Genomic DNA, 20602 nt, shown 5'->3' with positions numbered 1-20602 from the left:
TTCTAGCCTCACTTTGTAGCAATGAGGCAGCCTTCCTCCTCGGCTAGTACAGTGTCAGAGGAGGCCTGTTAAAAATAGATTTAAATAAGACTCAAAGTTTCACAGCATACTATTCAAAATCTAGAATAAAAACATAATAAAATGAAAATCATTCATCATTTCAAGAATCAAGAAAATCTCAACCTGAATGAGAAAGACAATTAATCGACACCAATGCAAAGATGTCAGTTGTGGAACTATCTGATAAGGATTTCAAAGCATCATAAAACACTTTGGTGAACAATTATAAACACACGTGAAACATACTTCCTAACAGAAAGTATCAGCAAAGAAACAGAAATATAAGGAACAACAAAATGGAAATTTTAGAATCAGAAATACAGGAACAGAAACAACAAATTCACTGAATGCTATCAACAACAAATGAAGACAGAGAAATGAGCAAGTGATCCTGAAGACAAACAACAGAAATTATCCAGTCTAAAGAACATAAAGAAATTAGACATGGAAAAAAAAAAAAAGACAAGTTGCAGGGATTTGTGGGACAACAGATGAACCAAGATTTATATCATCAGCCCAAGACCTATCCCTATGTTCAATGGGAAACTTCTAAAAGAGACTCAGTTTGATAAGGCATTGTACTCTTCTGATCACAAGGAGGAAAAAAAGAATAGAATAGTGGATTCTGTCAAACTTATTTCCGGAGCAATATCAAAGGTGCTTGTATGGGACAATATATTAATCCCTTCTAATTTTCATCAGGTTAAAATATTTTATTAATATTTTGTTTTATAAATTTCACAAATATCTTTACATACAAAGATGTGAAAGGGGAAAAAAAAATGTACCTCACATTGCAGGAAACAAGTCAACATTGAGAAATTCATGAAAATAAAGGTAAGGGAAGATCCCCTGGAGAAGGAAATGGCAGCCCACTCCAGTAGTATTCTTGCTCGGAAAATCCCATGGACAGAGGAGCCTGGCAGGCTGTAGTCATAGGACTGCAAAGAGTTGGACACAACTGAGCGATTGAGCACAAACACACAAACCCGCAAAAAAGGTAGCAAAAATCCACTGACAAGTTTCATGGGTCAAAGTCATTAAATCCAAAGTTTTAACTTCAATAAAGCACAGCTGCTGCTGCTAAGTCGCTTCAGTTGTGTCCAACTCAGTGACAGGCTCCCCTGTCCCTGGGATTCTCTAGGCAAGAACACTGCAGTGGGTATAAAGCACAGCAGACACCACTAAATAACCAAAATTATCATTTACTGTGGGACAAAATAACATACTACTCCAACAACTCAACACTCAAAACATGAAGATCATGGCACCCAGTCCCATCACTTCATAGCAAATAGATGGGGAAAAAGTGGAAACAGTAACAGACTTTATTTTCGTGGGCTCCAAAATCACTGTGGACAGTGACTGCAGCCATGAAATTAAAAGACGCTTGCTCCTTGCAAGAAAAGCAATGACAAACCTGGACAGCATATTAAAAAGCAGAGGCATTACTTTGCTCTCTAAAGTCCATATAGTCAAAGTTGTGGTTTTTCCAGTTGTCATATATGGATGTAAGAGCTGGACAGTGAAAAACGCTGACTGCTGAAGAATTTATTCCTTCAAACTGTGGTGCTGAGGAAGACTCTTGAGAGTACCTTGGACAGCAGGGAGATCAAATCAGGCAATCCTAAAGGAAATCAACCCTGAATATCCACTGAAAGGACTGATGCTGCAGCTCTAATACTTTGGCCACCTGATGAAAAGAGCTGATATTGGAAAAGACTCTGATGCTGGGAAAGATTGAAGGCAGGAGGAGAAGGGGACGACAGAGGATGAGATGGTTGAATGGCATCACAGACTCAATGGACAAGAGTCTGAGCAAACTCTTGAGAGGGATGATGAAGGACAGGTAAGCCTGGCATACGACAGTTCATGGGGTCACGAAGAGTTGGATACGACTGAGCAACTGAACAACAATACCAACAGATATGACGCACTTAGATACAACAATACTTTGGTGGTATTTCTAACTAAAATGCAAAATTCGAATCCAATAATGAGGAAAAGAAACCTCAAACTGATGGAGAAAGAAAACGTTTATTTGTATAGTAAAACACCAATCCATAAACATAATAAAAATGATAGACTAACCTGACATAGTGACAAGCATTTATTTGCTACATAAAAAGGAAACATGTGTAATCATCCATGCTAAAAACCTTGCCTTCCTTTCACTGATAACTGAGTGATGTATTTTTTCTTTTTTTAAAAAAAAAGCAGCAACACCAACTTAATAATCTAGATGTGAATTAAATCATCCAAAGTATCCATCCTGGGCCTCCAAGTAATACAGGCATTAGAAATCTATACCAATATTCCAAAACTAAACTTAAAATATGTTTTAACCAAGTACTTTCACCTTTTTTTCTTCCATTAGAAAGATTAACCCTTACACTGCACAGAACTCATGATATCTGAAGTTCTAAAAGGGTCTAAGTTCTATTTGAGTTAATAGATATAAAATAAAAGAGTTTCACTAAAGTCACAAAACACACAACAAACAGTAAGGGAGAAGCAAGCTGTGTAGATCATTCATGAATTATATTGTTTCCATGGGAGGCGGCATCAGCAAAAGAGACGAAGAAACAAATTTTGGAGCTTGGTTCCCCAATAAAAGAAACTTAAAGTGAAAGTGAAGTCGCTCAGTCAGGTCTGACTTTTTGAGACCCCATGGACCAGAGCCTATCAGGATCCTCCATCCATGGGATTTTCCAGGCAAAAGTACTGGACTGGGTTGCCATTTCCTTCTCCAGGGGATCTTCCTGACCCAGGAAACAAACCTGGGTCTCCCGCATCATCAGTTCAGTTCAGTCGCTCAGTCGTGTCCAAACTTTGCAACCCCATGAATCGCAGCATGCCAGGCCTCCCTGTCCATCACCAACCCCCGGAGTTCACTCAGACTCACGTCCATCGAGTCAGTGATGCCATCCAGCCATCTCAACCTCTGTCGTCCCCTTCTCCTCCTGCCCCCAATCCCTCCCAGCATCAGAGTCTTTTCCAATGAGTCAACACTTCGCATGAGCTGGCCAAAGTACTGGAGTTTCAGCTTTTGCATCATTCCTTCCAAAGAAATCCCAGGGCTGATCTCCTTCAGAATGGACGGGTTGGATCTCCTTGCAGTCCAAGGGACTCTCAAGAGTCTTCTCCAACACCACAGTTCAAAAGAACACATCAATTCTTTAGCATTCAGCCTGCTTCACAGTCCAACTCTCACATCCATACATGACCACAGGAAAAACCATAGCTTTGACTAGACAGACCTTTGTTGGCAAAGTAATGTCTCTGCTTTTGAACATGCTATCTAGGTTGGTCATACCTTTCCTTACAAGGAGTAAGCGTCTTTTAATTTCATGGCTGCAGTCACCATCTGCAGTGATTTTGGAGCCCAGAAAAATAAAGTCTGACACTGTTTCCACTGTTTCCCCATCTATTTCCCATGAAGTGATGGGACCAGAGCCATGATCTTCGTTTTCTGAATGTTGAGCTTTAAGCCAACTTTTTCACTCTCCACTTTCACTTTCATCAAGAGGCTTTTGAGTTCCTCTTCACTTTCTGCCATAAGGGTGGTGTCATCTGCATATCTGAGGTTATTGGTATTTCTCCTGGCAATCTTGATTCCAGCTTGTGCTTCCTCCAGCCCAGCGTTTCTCATGATGTACTCTGCATATAAGTTAAATAAGCAGAGTGACAATATACAGCCTTGACGTACTCCTTTTCCTATTTGGAACCAGTCTGTTGTTCCATGTCCAGTTCTAACTGTTGCTTCCTGACTTGCATACAGATTTCTCAAGAGGCAGGTCAGGTGGTCTGGTATGCCCATCTCTTTCAGGATTTTCCACAGTTTATTGTGATCCACACAGTCAAAGGCTTTGGCATAGTCAATGAAGCAGAAATAGATGCTTTTCTGGAATTCTCTTGCTTTTTTGATGATCCAGCGGATGTTGGCGATTTGATCTCTGGTTCCTCTGCCTTTTCTAAAACCAGATTGAATATCAGAAGTTCACGGTTCAAGTATTGCTGAAGCCTGGCTTGGAGAATTTTGAGCATTACTTTAGTAGCATGTGAGATGAGTGCAACTGTGTGGTAGTTTGAGCATTCTTTGGCATTGCCTTTCTTTGGGATTAGAATGAAAACTGACCTTTTCCAGTCCTGTGGTCACTGCTGACTTTTCCAAATTTGCTGGCATATTGAGTGCAGCACTTTCATAGCATCATCTTTCAGAATTTGGAATAGCTCAACTGGAATGCCATCATCTCCACTAGCTTTGTTCATAGTGATGCTTTCTAAGGCCCACTTGACTTCACATTCCAGGATGTCTGGCTCTAGGTCAGTGATCAAACCATCATGATTATCTGGGTCGTGAAGATCTTTTGTGTACAGTTCTGTGTATTCTTGCCATCTCTTCTTAATATCTTCTGCTTCTGTTAGGTCCATATCATTTCTGTCCTTTATTGTGCCCATCTTTGCATGAAATGTTCCCTTGGTATCTCTAATTTTCGTGAAGAGATCTCTAGTCTTTCCCATTCTGTTGTTTTCCTCTATTTTTTTGCATTGATTGCTGAGGAAGGCTTTCTTATCTCTCCTTGCTGTTCTTTGGAACTCTGCATTCAGATACTTATATCTTTCCTTTTCTCCTTTGCTTTTTGCTTCTCTTCTTTTCTCAGCTATTTGTAAGGCCTCCCCAGACAGCCATTTTGCTTTTTTGAATTTTTTTCCATGGGGATGGTCTTGATCCCTGTCTCCTGTACAATGTCACGAACCTCAGTCCATAGTCATCAGGCACTCTATCTATCAGATCTAGGCCCTTAAATCTATTTCTGACTTCCAGGGTATAATCATAAGGGATTTGATTTAGGTCATACCTGAATGGTCTAGTGGTTTTTCCTACTTTCTTCAATTTAAGTCTGAATTTGGTAATGAAGAGTTCATGATCTGAGCCATAGTCAGCTCCCAGTCTTGTTTCTGTTGACTGTATACAGCTTCTCCATCTTTGGCTACAAAGAACATAATCAATCTGATTTCGGTGTTGACCATCTGTTGATGTCCATGTGTAGAGTCTTCTCTTGTGTTGTTGGAAGAGGGTGTTTGCCCTGACCAGTGCATTTTCTTGGCAAAACTCTATTAGTCTTTGCCCTGCTTCATTCCATATTCCAAGGCCAAATTTGTCTGTTATTCCAGGTGTGTCTTGACTTCCTACTTTTGCATTCCAGTCCCCTATAATGAAAAGGACACCTTTTTGGGGTGTTAGTTCTAAAAGGTCTTGTAGGTCTCCATAGAACCGTTCAACTTCAGCTTCTTCAGCGTTACTGGTTGGGGCATAGACTTGGATTACTGTGATATTGAATGGTTTGCCTTGGAAATGAACAGAGATCATTCTGTTGTTTTTGAGACTGCATCCAAGTACTGCATTACGGACTCTTTTGATGACCATGATGGCTACTCCATTTCTTCTGAGGGATTCCTGTCTGCAGTAGTAGATATAATGGTCATCTGAGTTAAATTCACCCATTCCATCATAGGCAGATGCTTTACCATCTGAGCCACCAGGGAAGTCAAAAACAACTAAGGAGCAGCCACAGTGTATCAGAATCAACTTCTGCAGAACTCTGGAATCTACTAAAAAAATTACAACCACCATTACAAGTTTTGGAGAAGAAATAAGCTTTAAACTGCCCAGCTACTACTCGCCATAGCCTAGACTGGCAACGACCATGAGGAAGGTAGACTGCACTTGGGGTTTTGGCTGCAAGTGTCAGAGGCAGGAACACAGATCTTGTTTGTAAAGAAATATAGTTGTAAATTTTAACTTGTCTGATGGCTCCCAGAAAAAAGAGCACAAGGGCTTGCCTATGTTTCACTATGCTAAAATATTTAAATATCTTATTTTCAACAAAAAATTTAAGAAGCACAGAAAAGCCAGTATGGTCCATTCTAGGAAAAAATATTAACAGAAACTGCCTATGGGGAAACCCAGTCACTGCACTTATTAGACAAAGACTTTAACCTTTAAAAATGCACAAAGAGCTATCAGTTCAGTTCAGTTCAGTCGCTGAGTAGTGTCCAAACTTTGCAACCCCATGAATCGCAGCAAGCCAGGCCTCCCTGTCCATCACCAACCCCCGGAGTTCACTCAGACTCACGTCCATCGAGTCAGTGATGCCATCCAGCCATCTCATCCTCTGTCGTCCCCTTCTCCTCCTGCCCCCAATCCCTCCCAGCATCAGGGTCTTTTCCAATGAGTCAACACTTCGCATGAAGTGGCCAAAGTACTGGAGTTTCAGCTTTTGCATCATTCCTTCCAAAGAAATCCCAGGGCTGATCTCCTTCAGAATGGACGGGTTGGATCTCCTTGCAGTCCAAGGGACTCTCAAGAGTCTTCTCCAACACCACAGTTCAGAAACATCAATTCTTCGGCGCTCAGCCTTCTTCACAGGCCAACTCTCACATCCATACATGACCACAGGAAAAACCATAGCTTTGACTAGACGGACCTTTGTTGGCAAAGTAATGTCTCTGCTTTTGAATATACTATCTAGGTTGGTCATAACTTTCCTTCCAAGCAGTAAGTGTCTTTTAATTTCATGGCTGCAGTCACCATCTGCAGTGATTTTGGAGCCCCAAAAAATAAAGTCTGACACTGTTTCCACTGTTTCCCCATCTATTTCCCTTGAAGTGACGGGACCAGATGCCATGATCTTTGTTTTCTGAATGTTGAGCTTTAAGCCAACGTTTTCACTCTCCATTTTCACTTTCACCAAGAGGCTTTTTAGTTCCTCTTCACTTTCTGCCATAAGGGTGGTGTCATCTGCATATCTGAGGTTATTGATATTTCTCCCAGCAATCTTGATTCCAGCTTGTGCTTCATCCAGCCCAGCATTTCTCATGAGGTACTCTGCATATAAGTTAAATAAGCAGGGTGACAATATACAGCCTTGACATACTCCTTTCCTGATTTGGAACCAGTCTGTTTGTTCCATGTCTAGTTTTAACTGTTGCTTCCTGACTTGCATACAGATTTCTCAAGAGGCAGGTCAGGTGGTCTGGTATGCCCATCTCTTTCAGGATTTTCCACAGTTTACTGTGATCCACACAGTCAAAGGCTTTGGCATAGTCAATGAAGCAGAAATAGATGCTTTTCTGGAACTCTCTTGCTTTTTTGATGATCCAGCGGATGTTGGTGATTTGATCTTTGGTTCCTCTGCCTTTTCTAAAACCAGCTTGAACATCAGAAGCTCACGGTTCACGTATTGCTGAAGCCTGGCTTGGAGAATTTTCAGTATTACTTTAGTAGCATGTGAGATGAGTGCAACTGTGTGGTAGTTTGAGCATTCTTTGGCATTGCCTTTCTTTGGGATTGGAATGAAAACTGACCTTTTCTAGTCCTGTGGCCACTGCTGGGTTTTCCAAATTTGCTGGCATATTGAGTGCAGCACTTTCACAGCATCATTTTTCCGGATTTGAAACAGGTCAACTGGAATTCCATCACCTCCACTAGTTTTGTTTGTAGTGATGCTTTCTAAGGCCCACTTGACTTCACATTCCAGGATGTCTGGCTCTAGGTCAGTGATCACACCATCGTGATTATCTGGGTCGTGAAGATCTTTTTTGTATAGTTCTTCTGTGTATTCTTGCCACCTCTTCTTAATATCTTCTTCTCTGTTAGGTCCATACCATTTCTGTCCTTTATCGAGCCCATCTTTGCATGAAATGTTCCCTTGGTATCTCTAATTTTCTTGAAGAGATCTCTAGTCTTTCCCATTCTGTTGTTTTCCTCTATTTCTTTATAGGAAGCCATGAACAAAGAACCATAGAAAACCAGGAGAATGGTGACTTAAAAAATGAAGAATATTAATACATACAAATTCTAAAAGATGATGCTATTAAAGCACTGTACTCAATATGCCAGCAAATTTGGAAAACTCAGCAATGGCCACAGGACTAGAACAGGTCATTTTTCATTCCAATCCCAAAGAATGCTCAAACTATTACACAATTTTGCTCATTTCACATACTAGCAAGGTAAAGCTCAAAAGCTTTCAAGCCAGGCTTGAACAGCATGTGAACCAAGAACCCCACGGACTGAAGCATGCCAGGCTTCCCTATGTTTCACTATCTCTCAGAGTTTGCTCAAATTCATGTGAATTGAGTCCGCGATGCCATCCAACCATATCATACTCTATTGCCCTTGTCCTTCTGTCCACAGTCTTTCCCTAGCATCAGTCTTTTCCAGTAAGTCAGTTCTTCACATGAACTGGCCAAAGTACTGGAGCTTTGGCTTCAGCATCAGTCTTTCCAATGAATATTCAGGGTTGATTTCCTTTTGGATTGACTGGTTTGATCTCTGTGCTGTCCAAAGGACTTTCTCCAGGACCGCAATTCGAAAGCATTAATTCTTCAGTGCTCAGTCTTCTTTATGGTCCATCTGTACATGACTACTGGAAAAACCACAGCTTTGACTATATGGACCTTTGTAGGCAAATTAATGTTTTTGCCTTTTAATATGCTGTCTAGGTTTTTCATAGCTTTCCTTGGAAGGAGCAAGTGTCCTAATTTCATGGCTGCAGTCACTGTGCATGATGATTTTTGAGTCCAAGAAAATAGAATCTGTTAATGTTTTCACCTTTCCCCCATCTGTCTGCCATGAAGTGATGGGACTGGATACCATGATTTTAGTTTTTTGCATGTTGAGTTTTAAGCCAGTTTTTTCTCTCTCTCTTACCTTCAGCAAGAGTGAAGTTGCTCTTCACTTTCTGTCATTAGAGAAATGACTGCATATTTGAGGTTGCTGATATTTCTCCCGGTCATCTTCATCCCAGTATGTAATTCATCCAGCCCAGCATTTCACATAATGGACTCTGCATACAGTTAAATAAGCAGAGTGACAATATACAGCCTTGTTGTACTCCTTTCCCAATTTTGAACCAGTCAGTTGTTCCACATAAAGTTCTAACTGTTACTTCTTGACTTGTATACAGGTTTCTCAGAAGACAGGTAAGGTGGTCTTGGCATTCCCATTTCTTTAAGAATTTTTCAGTTTGCTGTGATCCACACAGTCTTTAGCGTAGACAATGAAGCAGACGTAGACGTTTTTCTGGAATTCCCTTGCTTTTTCTATGATCCAGCAGATGTTGACAATTTGATCTCTGGTTCCTCTGCCTTTTCTAAACCCAGCAGGTACATCTGGAAGTTCTTGGTTCATGTACTTTTGAAGCCTAGCTTGAAGGATTTTGAGCATAACCATACTACCATGCAAAATGCATGCGACTGTATGGTAGCTTGACAGTTTTTCGCACTATCCTTCTTTGGGATTGGAATGAAAACTGACCTTTTCTAGTCTTGTGCCAGTCCTGAGTTTTCCAAATTTGCTAACATATTGAGTGTAGCACTTTAACAGCATCATTTTTTAGGATTTTAGATAGCTCAGCTAGAATTCTATCATCTCCACTAGCTTTGTTTGTAGTAATGCTTCCTAAAGCCCACTTGCACTTCACACTCCAGGATGTCTGGCTCTAGGTGAGTGACCATACCATCGTGGTTATCTGGGTCATTAAGATTTTTTGTATATTTCTTCAGTGTTTTTTATTTTGTATATCTCTTCTTAATCTCTTCTGCCTCTGCTAGGTCCTTACTGTTTGTGTCCTTTATCATGTCCATCTATGTATGAAATGTTTCCTTGATATCTACAATTTTCTTGAAAAGATATCTAGTCTTTCCCATTCTATTGTCTTCTTTGCATTGTTCATTCAAGAAGGCATTCTTATCTATCCTTGCTATTCTCTGAAACTCTGCATTCAGTTGGGTGTATCCTTCCCTTTTCTCCAGTGCTTTCCTCTTCTTTCCTCAGCTATTTGTAGAGAAGCGATAAGCCTCCTGGCTGGAGGAGGTAATGGCAAACCACTCCAAGAACCCCATGAACACAAACAGCATGAAAAGCACAAATACCTAAGTACAAATCTAACAAATATATACAAGATCTGTATGAGAAAAACTATAAAACTGATGAGTCAAAGCAAAGGACTAAATACAACTGACCTCTGAGCAATGCAGGAGCTAGTCCGTGTATAACTTATAGCTGGTCCTCTGTATCCACTGTTGCTCCACATTCACAAATTCAAGCAAACATGGATTGTGTTTAGTAATATATTATTTACTACGGAAATATATCCAAGTGTAAGTGGACACACACAGTTCAAACTCATGCTGTTCAAAGATTAACTGTAAACGGAAAGATATACCATGTTCTTGGATAGGAAGACAAATACCATTTGGGTGTCAATTCTTCTCAGCTTGATCTATAGATTCAAAGCAACCCAATCAAATTTCCAGGAAATTATTTTATGGTTATCAACAAACTGATTGTCAAGTTTATAGATCACTGACTTAAATGTAAAATGGAGAACTATATAATTACTAGAAGACAACATAATTAAAAAAAACCTAGATGACCTTGGGTATGGTGATGCCTTTTTAGATATAAGCTCAAATACACAAGCTGTGATAAAAATACTGATAAGGTGGGCTTCCTTAAAATTAAAAGTCATTGCTCTGTGAAAGACAACATCAAGAGAATTAGAAGATAAGTCACAGACTGGGAGAAAATATTAACAAAACATGTTATCTGATAAGGACTGCTATCCAAAATATACTGCTGCTGCTGGAAAACAACTCCACTGCAAAATGGGCCAAAGACCTTAATAGATACCTTATCAAAGAAGATATATAGATAGCAAATAAATATAAAAAGAAGCTCCATATCATATGTTACTAGGGAATTTCAAGTTAAAACAATGAGACATCACTATTAGAATGCCAAAATACAGAACATTGACAACACCTGCTGCTGCTGACAAAGATGTGGAGAACAGAAATTTTCATTTACTGCTGCTGGGAATGCAAAATGGTCTAGATGCTCTGGAAGACGGCCTGTAAGTTTTTTAACAAAACTAAATGTACGCTTTGAGCTTCCATTGCCAGGAGCCTGGATTCAATCTCTGGTTTGGGGAACTACGATCCTGCAAGCCTCAAGGTAGGCCAAAAAAAAACAAACAAAGAAACCTAAAGGTACTCTTACCACGTGTGCTCAGTCACTCAGTTATGTCCAACGCTTTGCAACCTGTTGGGCTGTAGCCCACCAGGCTTCTCTGTCCATAGGATATTTTAGGCAGGAATACCAGAGTGGGTGGCCATTTCCTCCTCCAGGGGATACTTCCAACCCAGGCATTGAAGCCTTCTCGTCTGCACTGTAGGTAGATTCTTTAATGCTGAGCCACAGAGCAAGCCCACTCCTACCATACCATCCAGCAATAATGCTCTTTGTTAATTTACTCATAGGAAATGAAAAATGTCTACACAAAAATCTGCACACTGGTGTTTACAGCATTTATTTTGTAGCTATAGCTATGTTTATAGCATAACTGCCCAAATGTGGAAGAATACAGGCTGTTCTTCAGAAGGTAAATGGATAATTAAATGGTGGTACATCCAGACAATGAAATGTCAAGAAAGAATGGTGTTATTAACCCATGAAAAGACATAGAGAAAGCTTAAATGCGTATTACTAAGTAAAAGAAGCCAATCTGAAAAGGGCACATATTGGATTATTGTCTAACTATACATTGTAGAAAAGGTAAAATAAAAAGGTAAAACAATAAATAGGTACGTGGTTGCCAGGGGTGGGGGAGGTAGAGAGAGATGAATAGGCAGAGCACCAAAGATTTTTAGGGCAGTAAAAACACTCTTTATGCTACTGTAGTGATGGGTATGTCATTATACATATGTCCAAACCAATAAAATATACAACACCAAGAGTAAACACTAATGTACACTATTAACTGTGGGTGATATTCATGTATCAGCACAGGTTTATCCTTGGTAAAAAATGTACCATTTTGGGGAGTGATGTTGGTGATGGGAGTTGGGGAGAGTTTCATGTGTGAGACGGGGTAAATGAGAAATCTCTCTCTTGATTCTGCTATAAATCTAAAATTTTTTTTTTAAAGATATAAACACATAGCGATCAATGCAAAGAAACAGAGGAAAACAACAGAATGGGAAAGACTAGAGATCTTTTCAAGAAAATTAGAGATACCAAGGGAACATTTCATGCAAAGATGGGCTCGATAAAGGACAAAAATGGTATGGACCTAACAGAAGCAGAAGATATTGAGATGGCAAGAATACACAGAAGAACTGTACAAAAAAGATCTTCACGACCCAGATAATCACGATGGTGTGATCACTCACCTAGAGCCAGACATCCTGGAATGTGAAGTCAAGTGAGCCTTAGAAAGCATCACTATGAACAAAGCTAGTGGAGGTTATAGAATTCCAGTTGAGCTGTTTCAAATCCTGAAAGACAATGCTGTGAAAGTGCTGCACTCAATATGCCAGCAAATCTGGGAAACTCAGCAGTGGCCACAGGACTAGAAAAGGTCAGTTTTCATTCCAATCCCAAAGAAAGGCAATGCCAAAGAATGCTCAAACTACCGCACAGTTGCACTCATCTCACACACTAGTAAAGAAATGCTCAAAATTCCCCAAGCCAGGCTTCAGCAATACGTGAACAGTGAACTTCCTGATGTTCAAGCTGGTTTTAGAAAAGGCAGAGGAACCAGAGATCAAATCTCCAACATCCGCTGGATCATCAAAAAAGCAAAAGAGTTCCTGAAAAACATCTATTTCTGCTTTATTGACTATGCCAAAGCCTTTGACTGTGTGGATCACAATAAACTGTGGAAAATTCTGAAAGAGATGGGCATACCAGACCACCTGACCTGCCTCTTGAAAAACCTGTATGCAGGTCAGGAAGCAACAGTTAGAACTGGACACGGAACAACAGACTGGTTCCAAATCAGGAAAGGAGTATGTCAAGGCTGTATATTGTCACCCTGCTTATTTAACTTATATGCAGAGTACATCATGAGAAATGCTGGGCAGGAAGAAGCACAAGCTGGAATCAAGATTGCCGGGAAAAATATCAATAACCTCAGATATGCAGATGACACCACCCTTATGGCAGAAAGTGAAGAGGAACTGAAAAGCCTCTTGATGAAAGTGAAACAGGAGAGTGAAAAAGTTGGCCTAAAGCTCAACATTCAGAAAACGAAGATCATGGCATCTGGTCCCATCACTTCATGGGAAACAGATGGGGAAACAGTGGAAACAGTGTCAGACTTTATTTTTCTGGGCTCCAAAATCACTGCAGATGGTGACTGCAGCCATGAAATTAAAAGACGCTTACTCCTTGTAAGGAAAGTTATGACCAACCTAGACAGCATATTAAAAAAGCAGAGACATTACTTTGCCAACAAAGGTCCATCTCGTCAAGGCTGTGGTTTTTCCAGTGGTCATATGTGGATGTTGGACTATAAAGAAAGCTCAGTGCAGAAGAATTGATGATTTTGAACTGTGGTGTTTGAGAAGACTCTTGAGAGTCCCTTGGACTGCAAGGAGATCCAACCAGTCCATCCTAAAGGAGATCAGTCCTGGGTGTTCACTGGAAGGACTGATGCTGAAGCTGAAACTCCAATCCTTTGGCCACCTGATACAAAGAGCTGACTCATTTGAAAAGACCCTGATGCTGGGAAAGATTGAGGGCAGGATGAGTAGGGGACGACAGAGGATTTGATGGTTGGATGGCATCACCAATTCGATGGACATGGGTTTGAGTGGACTCCGGGAGTTGGTGATGGACAGGGAGGCCTGGTGTGCTGCAGTTCATGGGGTCACAAAGAGTTGGACATGACTGAGCGACTGAACTGAACTGATATAAATTTAAATTATAAAAAGCCACACTATCTTTTGCAATGGTCATGCACTCGTTTTAGGAAAAAATAATAAATGCTAATTCTATTTTGGAAAATAAAGACTTAAAAAGATATCACTCTTGTGTTACTATTGGCACAAAGGACACACATGTAAGGTTATTAAAAGAAACTAGGGTTCATTTTTAAACATTAAATAAAGATTTAATCATATGTGCCCCCAGTTTTAGGAGCTACAGGTCCCTAATCTCTTAGAGATTATGGTCTAATGGCTATGGTGTTCAAAAAAACAAAAAGAAAGGATTAGCTGTACCCCAATGACCAGCTACTTTCAAGAAGAAAATGTTCTTGCTAACAGATAAAAAATATGTTTCAAAGCCAGACAACACAAAAGGCCATTTATTAATATACTAGAAATCCTTAAGGAATTTCTGCTAGACACAGGCATACTAAAATTATCTCATGAAACGCTTTAAGGGCTAATTTATAATTCTTGGCTATATCAAGAATAAACAAGTCACTCTTGAATCATTAAAGTCAGATGTCAATGATCACAACTTTAAGCATTATCTGACACTGTTAAGGTTATTAAAAGTCTAGAATTTCCAAAGCAACCTAAGAAGTCCTTTAGGAAATAGCATCATATGTTTCTTAGTGTGATGCATCAAAGAAAGATATCTCAGCCCTATGTAGAATTCCAGCCAAAAGTGTTTAAGTTGAATCTGACCAGGAATCAGACAAAATTTAGGAACATTCTGGGAAAAAAAACTTAAGAATTTTCAAAAAATGTGTCAAGAAAATATAAGGCTAGAGAACTATTATAGATTAAGGAAAGATAAAGAGACATATTTCATGCATAACAATAAATGCAAATGCACGATCCTTGACTGGATCCTAAACTGAAAGAACAAAGAAGCTGTAAGAGGGCATTACTAGGATAATAATGGAAATCTGCTTATAAACAAAATATTAAAAAGTAAGATTTTATCAATGTTTTATTTCCCAAAGGTGTTATTTATATTGTGGTTATGTGGAGAAAATGTTCTTAGGAGATATATGCTAAAAGATTCAAGAATGAAGTACATGGTGTCTGTAACTTTCCAATGGTTTAGCCAAAAAAAAAAAAGGTTGGGGAGAAATGTGGTAACCTCCTCCCCCAAAACTGGTATATCTAGATGAAAGTTATGTGGATGCTTCATAATATTATCCTTGTAACATTTCTGAAGGTTCAAAAAATTTTCAAAATGTTTAGAAATAAAGAAAACACTGGATGATTACTTCAGATTTGTGGTCACATATTTAACGTGAAATGCATGGTTTATGTTTTTCTACAGCCATGATCTACTTTTCTCGTCCAATTACAGAGAAGGCAGAGAGTTAGTTTAATCAAAGTTGAGGTTTGCCAAGAGAATAACATGGTGGGGTTTGATGAGATATGCAAAGGAATGAATATAAAAATGGACTGATATATAGGTAGGATAAGGAAGCACAGACGATAAAAGGCAATGACATTCAGTGAAAAAGTTATTTATTTAGATCAATGAAAATGAGTAGGAGTTCTTCAAAAAGGCAAGTGGGAATGATGAAGTATAAATAAAAACAAAGTTATAGTAACCTTTATTTTACCAAAAAAACAGAGATTCATTTATACTCATTTCACCTCAATTATTTCATTTATCATTGATGTGTTGGAACAACATAATTTTCAGACCAATATTTAAAGAACCTCACTGAGACACTCATGCTTCTAACATAATCTGAGCAGAAAAATAACCTCTAAGCTTTAGAGGTAATCTTTTCTTTGTAATTTGTAATAATGAGGGCATTTCAGATTAACTACATCTACATGCAAATATAAATTTTAGGATAGTGAGAGAAATTCCTGATTTATCTGGAACTTGGTCATCTCATCCCCTAACCTATCATAACTTAAAAAATGCAAATAAAAAAGATTATAAATAACCAAAAAGATGTTACAAACCCCTGCACTAAAATATACTGTTTTCTTTATAGGAGGAATACCTCCTGTTTACCCACAGATTCTATTCAACCTAACCAAAAACACAACTTAGACTAATTCTGCCATATGTTTTCCTGACTCACAACAAATTAGAAGTTGTAAACTGGAAATGCAAAATAAAATTATAAGCAGCAGGAGATACACTGGCAACAAAACATAAAACTGAAAGACTAAAATCAAGAAAAAATTTTAGAAAATCTCTAACATAGAAATGCTTCAAAAGTTCCTGAAGATAGCTCTTTAATAACAGAGAAAACTAGCTTTAAAATATTCTAAAGAATAAAAAGATAAAGGAAGAAACACTTCCTAGCTCATTCTATGAGGTCAGTATTACCCCAATACTAAAGCCAAAGACTCCAAAAGAAATGAAAGCTATATACCAATATTCTTTAGGAATACAGATGCAAAAAACTTCTGCAGAACACTAGCAAACTGAAGGGCTTTCCAGGTGGCACAGTAGTAAAGAAACTGCCTGCAAATGCAGGAGATGCAAAAGATGCAAGTTTGACCCCTGGGTTGGGAAGATCCCCTACATTAAGGAATGGCAACCTGCTTCAGTATTCTTGCCTGGAGACTCCTTGGACAGAGAAGCCTGGTGGGCTAAGAGTCAGACGCAACTGGGCACCCACACAGCAAATTGAATGCAACAGCATTAAAAAGATTATATACCATGAGGCAGTGGGATTTATCACAGGAATGCAAATGTGGTTCAACATAACAAAAAGATAATGCAACTCACATTAATAGAATGAAAGAAAAAATCCCACATGATTATATCAACTGACACAAAAAATCATTTCACAATATCCAACACCCTTTCACAATAAAAAATACTCTACAAACTAGGAATAAAATGTTTTATGGATTGACTTAGTCTCCCCAAAAGATATGTTGACGTCATAACCCCCAATGCCTTAGAAAGGGACCTTACTTGCAAACAAGACCACTACAATCAGCTAGGATAAGATGAGGTCATATAAGATGAGGGTGAGTCCTTAACCCAACAACTAGCATCTTTCTAAGAAGGCAGATACAGCCAGAACTCCAAAGACAGAATGGAGTAACATTATTACTTGTAAGCCAAGGAATATCAAGGATTGATAGACACCACCAGAAGCCAGAAAGAACCAAGAAAGGATTCTATCCAGTCTCTGAGGGAGCATGACCCAACTGACATCTTGATTTCAGATTTCCAGCCTTTAGGCTGTCAGCAAATACATTTCTATTGTTTTAAGCTACCCAGTTTGTGGGAGTTCATTCTGACAACTCCAGGAAACTAATACAGAAGGAAACTTCTATAACATGATAAAGAATATTTATGAAAAATTCAGAGCTAACATGATAATGGTGAAAGAAAGCTTTCCTCTAAAGTAAGGAATACCAACAATGCCTGCTTTCACCACAGCTATTCAATATTACACTGGAAGTTCAAGCCAGAGCAAGACACAGAAACAAAAGACAACCAAATTTCAAAAGAAGAAGTAAAGCTATCCCTATTCACAGTGGTATGACCTTATATACATAGAAAATCCCAAAGAATACACACCCACACCAAAAAAAAAAAAAAAAACCTAATATGCTAATAAAAAAACTCAGCAAAAAACAGAATAATCTTAAAAGCAGTTGGGAATTGAGGGAGAGAGGGTAACACATCATATACAGAGGAATACTGGAAAGAAAAACAGATTTTTTGGTAAATATCATGCAGAAGATGAGGAGCAATCCAAAAAACTGAAAAGAAAAAAATCTAACAGCCTAGAAATAAAAGAACAAAGTTGGAGGACTAAACTTCCTGGTTTCAAAAATAACCCCAGAGATAAAATATTGAAAACAAACTGGTACAGACAAAAATGGGTAGGCATATAGATCAATGGAATATAAGTGGAAGAACTACTCACATTTATAGCCAAGTGATTTTCAAAAAGAATGTCAAGGTAATTCAATAAATGGTGCTTGGACAATGGATATGCACAAGCAAATGAATCAAGCTGGGATGCCTCCTTGTACCACACACAAAAATTAACTCAAAATGAATCACAGACCTAAATATAACAGGTAAAACCAAAAAAGCTCTTAGAAGAATATATAGGAATACATGTTTGTAATCTTGGCTTTGGCAAAGCTTTCTTAGATATGATACCATGTACACAGTAACCAAAAAAAAATTAGATTTCATCAAAATTTACAACTTTTGTGCTTCAAATGATACCAACAAGAAATTTGGGGGAAAAAAACTGCAAATCGTATTTGAAAGCAACTTGTTCACTGCAGATGGTGATTGTAGCCATGAAATTAAAAGATGTTTACTCCCTGGAAGGAAAGTTATGACCAACCTAGACAGCATATTAAAAAGCAGAGACATTACTTTGCCAACAACGGTCTTTCTAGTCAAGGTTATGGTTTTTCCAGTGGTCATGTATGGATGTGAGAGTTGGACTATAAAGAAAGCTGAGCGCCGAAGAATTGATGCTTTTGAACTGTGGTGTTGGAGAAAACTCTTGAGAGTCCCTTAGACTACCAGGAGATCCAACCAGTCCATCCTAAAGGAGATCAGTCCTTGGTGTTCACTGGAAGGACTGATGCTGAAGCTGAAACTCCAATCCTTTGGCCACCTGATGCGAAGAGCTGACTCATTTGAAAAGACCCTGATGCTGGGAAAGATTGAGGGCAGGAGGAGATGGGGACAACAGAGGATGAGATGGTTGGATGGCATCACTGACTCAATGGACACGGGTTTGGGTGAACTCCGGGAGTTGGTGATGGACAGGGAAGCCTGGCATGCTACAGTTCATGGGGTTGCAAAGAGTTGGACACCACTGAGCGACTGAACTGAACTGTATCTAGAGTATATAAAGAACTCTTCAACTCAACACTAAGATAAACAACTGAACTTAAAAATGGCAAAGTATATGAAAAGATGTCTTTCCAAAGATATACAAATGGCCAATAAACAACTGAAAATTCCTCAAAGGGTTAAACATAGGGGCTTCCTTAGTGGCTCATATGGTAAAGAATCTGCCTGCAATGCCGGAGACCCGGGTTAGATCCCTGGATCAGGAAGATGCCCTGGAGAAGGAAATGGCAACCCACTCCTTCCATGGATAGAGGAGCCTCATGGGCTACAGTCCACAGGGTCGCAAAGAGTCAGACATGACTGAGCGATTAACACATACGTACCCTATGATCTAGAAATTCTGCTCCTAGGTATGTATACTCGAAGGAGGGAAAAATGTGTCCACACAAAAAACTGGTACATAAGTGTTCACTGCAGCAACATTCAGAGTTGTCAAAAAGTGGCAATCAACACAAATTCGCATCAATGGAACATTATTCAACAATAAAAATGCATGGGGATTCCCTGGTGGCTCAGTGGTAGAGTCTGTCTGCCAATGCAGAAGAAATGAATTCAGGGCTTGATCTGGGAAAACTCCACATGCTGCTGAGTTAGCCCATGCACCACAACCATTGAGCCTGTGCTCTAGGACCTGGGAGCTGCAACTACAAAGACCACGTCTGCAACTACTAAAGCCTGCGTGCCCTAGAGCCAGTTCTCAGGAACAAGACAAGCCACTACAATGAGAAGCCCACGCCCTACATCTACAGAGTAATGCGCACAGCAACAAAGACCCCGCACAGCCAAAAATAAATAAAAATTATTTTAAAAAATGAAGTACTGAGAGATGCTAACGTGGATGCTATAAAACACTATGTTAAAGCAAAGAAGAAGACCAGAATAGGTAAATCTATAGAGTCAGAAAGTTAAGGGATGATGAGTATGGAGAATGGGGAACTGACTGCTTAATGGATGGGGTTTACTTTGGAAGTGATGAAAATGCTCTAAAATTGAATGTGCTGATGCTTGCACAACTCTGTGAACATACAAATATACCACTGGACTGTACAATTTAAATGGGTAGAGTGTAGATTATGTGAATTATATTTTTATAAAGCTGTTTTCTAAGAGGATTATAACTTAAGAAAACCTTTCAAAAATAAGGATAATTACTTATTTAAAGTAAAAATTATGAACATATCCTATGATACTTAAAACATATTGTAAATTTAAAGTGTACAATAGAAAAAGGGATTGGAAGGTTAAATGTACTGTTCCAAGGTTCTTAAGGTACACATTATGCTGGTGTAATGTTGTCTAAAGATGAATTGTGATTAAAGATATGTATTTAAAATTCGAGAGTACCACTTAAAATAACCCTAACAGATAAACATTGTAACTGGATGCTGGCGTTAAAATAAGAGAAAAAAGTTTTCAGCTTATCCAAAAGAAAGCAAAAACAGAAAAGGAATAATGTTCACACTAGACAAAAAATAAATAAAAACAAGACAGAAGATTTAAAACCAATTAGATTGATAATTACATAAAAAGCCAATGATCTAATAAATACTCCACTTAGAAGAGTGGATTGTCAGACTCAGTCCATGAGAAACTCCATTAAATAAGAAGATACAATTAAAAGGATTAAAAAAACATACTTCATAGAAAAAAAGAAAGAAAATGCAGTTTGCTACATTAATTTTAGATTAAGTAGGCTTCAAAACAAGGAGAATGCATCATAAGATACTATTTCATAAAAAAAGACATAAACCTAAATATATGTGAAACTAAAGAAATTACAAAACACATAACGCAAAAGCTAACACAACTCAAAGGAGAAACAGACAAGTTATCAATCATGATTAAAGATTTTAACAGTACTCAATTAAAAAAAACAAGTCAACAAGAAAATCAGTAAGGACAGAT

At 38.7% G+C, this 20602-nt stretch overlaps 1 protein-coding gene across 5 annotated transcripts in view; it reads right to left on the bottom strand.

Annotated features, from left to right (window-relative positions):
* The window catches only part of ARHGAP5 (Rho GTPase activating protein 5), a 124918-nt gene that overhangs the window by 14918 nt on the left and 89398 nt on the right, over positions 1-20602 (bottom strand). The window lies entirely within an intron of this gene.

The sequence above is a fragment of the Bos indicus x Bos taurus genome, chromosome 21 (assembly GCF_003369695.1).
Source record: "Bos indicus x Bos taurus breed Angus x Brahman F1 hybrid chromosome 21, Bos_hybrid_MaternalHap_v2.0, whole genome shotgun sequence".
In the NCBI taxonomy this organism is placed as follows: domain Eukaryota; kingdom Metazoa; phylum Chordata; class Mammalia; order Artiodactyla; family Bovidae; genus Bos; species Bos indicus x Bos taurus.
The sequence above is the reverse complement of the archived record's forward strand: the minus strand, read 5'-3'. Positions and strand labels throughout refer to the sequence as shown.